The following is a 4,151-nucleotide window of genomic DNA, read 5'->3' on the forward strand; positions in this document are numbered from 1 at the left end:
GCAATAGAAACCCTAACAAAGACAGTGGAGGAGTACATATTGAGCCTGCCATATGTCCTAGGCTCGATCCCAGCAACACCAAAAAGTTATCTCTAAGGATATGTGACCATAATTTAACTTTGGATATTAACACTTAATATTTATCTTTGTAGCCACAAGGGCAAAATATTTCAAAATATATCTCTTTAAATAAGAGGGATAGGGACTTTGAATTGTGTACTATAGGATAAAGGTATCTACCTCCTGCAGTTGACACCACCAACCAGTGTGGTTTCTATTACCGGGAAGTGCTTTAACTTCTTGGCTCACAAAGAAATCCACCTTGTCGGTTGCTTCTTGAAAACTCCTTGCTCTGGACAACCTTCCCTCCATACTTTACTTATCCTGATACTTTGATGCTCTTGACCTCCTGTTTTGGCCTAGGAAACCCCTCCAATGTCCCCATTCTGTGCTGATTCGGTTTGGTCTCTCCTCACACAAACCATGGGTAGCTCTCCCTTCAATCTAAACAGCAAACTTTGCAGGCAGATCCTGTGCACTATTAATTACTTACTGAATTCTCCCCAGAGCCCACCAATGTTCTGCTCAACACAGAAGCTCAATAATTAGTCATTAAATTGAATCCAAGTGGAGATTGGGGCCACCTTGTCTATACAACAAGTTCTAGGCCAGTCAGGGCTACAAAGTCAGATCCTGTTTAAGAAAAATAAAGTTGAACTCAAGTGGGACAGAGTCTCTGAAATTGACAGAAAAGATGCAGTGAGTTGAGAAAAGAGTGTGTCAGAGGTCAAAACAGAGGTCCTAGAGTCAACCATTTTGCACCAATAAGCACAGTATGTATGTGTGTGTATACATGTGTGTATATGTATGTATTTGTGTGTTTGAGTGTGTGTGTGTGTGTGTGTGTGTGTGTGTGTCTGTGCATATGCCTGCCATGCTGTCATTCATCTGGAGATTTGGAATCTTCAGTTGAATGTTATCTCTTTCAGAAACATCCAGAGGGGAACCTAGTATGCAATTTTTTTTTTGGGGGGGGGGTGCAGCGAACGTTTATTGATGGTATCTCAGAGAGTAAGGAGGGCTCCCTAGGCCCCTCCTGTTGTTATCGGGGTCTGGGAAGGAAATAGTGAGGGAGATGCTCAGTGTTGGGGACAGGGACTCCTCAGCAACCGAGGGCCTCTCTCTTGCTCTCAGTGTCCTTGCTGGGGTGGATGGTCCAGGGTTTCTTACTCCTTGGAGGCCATGTAGGTCATGAGGTCCAAGACCCTGTTGTTGTAGCCGTATTCATTGTCATACCAGGAAATGAGCTTTACAAAGTTGTCATTGAGAGCAATGCCAGCCCCAGCATCAAAGGTGGAGGAGTGGGAGTTGCTGTTGAAGTCACAGGAGACAACCTGTTCCTCAGTGTAGCCCAGGATGCCCTTCAGTGGGCCCTCAGATGCCTGCTTCACCACCTTCTTGATGTCATCATACTTGGCAGGTTTCTCCAGGCAGCATGTCAGATCCACAACAGATACATTGGGGGTAGGAACACGGAAGGCCATGCCAGTGAGCTTCCCATTCAGCTCTGGGATAACCTTGCCCACAGCCTTGGCAGCACCAGTGGATGCAGGGATGATGTTCTGGGCAGCCCCACGGCCATCACACCACAGCTTTCCAGTGGAGCCATCCATAGTCTTCTGAGTGGCAGTGATGGCATGGACTGTGGTCATGAGCCCTTCCACGATGCCAAAGTTGTCATGGATGACCTTGGCCAGGGGGGCTAAGTAGTTGGTGGTGCAGGACGAATTGCTGACAATCTTGAGCAAGTTGTTGTACTTCTCGTGGTTCACACCCATCACAAACATGGGGGCATCAGCAGAAGGGGCAGAGATGATGACCCTTTTGGCCCCACCCTTCAAGTGGGCTCTGGCCTTCTCCATGGTGATGAAGATGCCAGTAGACTCCATGACATACTCAGCACCAGCATCACCCCATCTGATGTTAGCAGGATCTCACTCCTGGAAGATGGTGATGGCCTTCCCGTTGATGACAAGCTTCCCATTCTCAGCCTTGACTGTGCTGTTGAACTTGCCATGGGTGGAGTCATACTGGAACATGTAGACCATCTAGTTGAGGTCAATGAAGGGGTCGTTGATGGCAACAATCTCCACTTTGCCACCAGATGGAGAGCAGAAGGCAGCCCTGGTAACCAGGTGCCCAATACGGCCAAATCCGTTCACACCGACCTTCACCATTTCATCTACAGGATGAGGCTGGCACTGCACAAGAAGATGCGGCGATCTCTGGAACAGGGAGGAGCAGAGAGCCGCAATTCTTATATATGCTCAGCCACAGGGCCTACACAAGTCACTTAGCTATCAGAGAACAGGGATTCAGGAATGGATGTGGACGGAGTACCACGGGACATGTTTGCTCATAAGACACCACAGGCAGGAAAAGTCTCCAGTCTCCATGGAAAAATATACACTCTCTTGCACCAGCTGTGTGAGGGAGGAGGCTGGGGAAATGTGTAATAATTTGCACCTCTGCCCAGAGGATAAGTTGTGTCATTTTTTTCTGCAACAATCTGTGCTGCTGGCTGACAGTGTGGAATTTCCTCCTAGTCTGAGCTGGCAACTGCTCATGCAAGTAGCCAATCAGGCTGTGCAAAAAAGCAGCAGCAGCTCCCTTGGATCTGCTAAAGGGAGGAAGATAAGGGGGTTGGGGGGGGTGCAACTTGGTTCTGCAGCAGAGGGCATCTGCACTCAACAATTACCAAGTTCCGTTCACTCTGTGTGATTTCACTCCTCAGTATTCCCCACCCCCCACCCACCTACTCACCTCACCTTCACTAGTAGTAGCTTACTAGCATACCTGACACTTGAAAAAAGTCCTTGATCAGGCCCTGCCTGGGCCTAGGGCTGCAGGTCTGTTCTACCCACAGAGCCTGAGACACAGTGCTATATATATAACCAAGGAGGCCGTGGTGGCTCCCATAGGCTCATATATACTGATTTCTTAGTCACCAGGGAGTGGGACTATTGGAAAGGATTAGAAGGTTTGGGAGGCGTGGCCTCATTGGAGGAAGTGTGTCACTGGAGATGGGCTTTGAAGTTTCATAGGCTCATGCCAAGCTCTGTCTCAGTCTCTCTCTGCCTGCAGATCAGAATATAATTCTCAGCTACTGTTCCGGCATCATGTTTGCTGCCATGTCCCCTGCTGTGATGATAATGAACTGACTCTCCAGAACAGTAAGCAAGCCCCCAACTAAATGCTGTCTTGTATAAGCATTGCCATGGTCATGGTGTATAGGTCTCAGGGTTGTTTGCAGGGGTACTGTCTAGCTGCCATGATAATTAATCTTAACTGTCCACCTGACTGGACCAAGAGACTTCTAGATGTAGTAAGACTTCCTTCTGGGTGATGGGCTTAGGGCAATAATTACTTATTCTCACAGTTGTGTGGGTCAACAGGAAGTCAGATGATACCATCTCTGCTGCCTTTGTCTCTCTTCTTCCTCCTAAGACTTGAGGTCTAGCCTAGGAAGGTTGCTGTTGCTAAATTCCTTTCCAGAAGGCACTGTAAGCAATGTCTACCCCTCCTCCTAGCTCTCAATGATAAACAAAGGCACAATCCCACTAAAGTCATTCTAGGGAACCGCTGAGTTTACTTGGTCCCTTTACTTAGCATGGGTGAGGGGTTACTTAGGGCTATGGGTGCTCTTCTCCTTAATGGGATGTAAGTGGAAAGCCTTTACCTAGCAAGAATGAGGGCTTCCCTATAGCCACATAGGTAAAGCAGCCCCCTCTCCTGGGCCTATATAATCTAGCCCCTCCCTGAGGCCATATGCAATTAAGGCAGAGCTTCACAAGTGGTAGAGTGGTAGGATTCTCAGGTAAGGGTTTTGTGACTCTCCACACCTCTCGATGAGTGGGTATAAGTCCTCAACAAACCCAGTTGGTATAATCCCCTTGCAAGCAGAGGTCACAGCTGAACTCCCAAGATGGCAACTGCTTGGCCTGGAGGAGTCACTGACAGTTCAGGAGGAAAAGAACCACATGCAAGCACACCTCAAGCCTCTAGTAACTCTGAGTATGCCAGTGTTCTGTTAGCCAAAGCATCTGACCCAGTCAACTACAAAATGAAGACCAAAGTGGGAAGGGTGTGAC

The 4,151-nt window shown here is 48.1% G+C and overlaps 1 pseudogene; it reads right to left on the reverse strand.

Moving 5' to 3' along the window:
* Positions 1 to 1,226: 1,226 nt before the first annotated feature.
* LOC114614972 lies at positions 1,227 to 2,243 on the reverse strand (annotated as a pseudogene).
* Between the last annotated feature and the right edge of the window lie 1,908 nt (positions 2,244 to 4,151).

Source organism: Grammomys surdaster, unplaced genomic scaffold (assembly GCF_004785775.1).
Source record: "Grammomys surdaster isolate TR1022 unplaced genomic scaffold, NIH_TR_1.0 126546, whole genome shotgun sequence".
Taxonomy (NCBI): Eukaryota; Metazoa; Chordata; class Mammalia; order Rodentia; family Muridae; genus Grammomys; species Grammomys surdaster.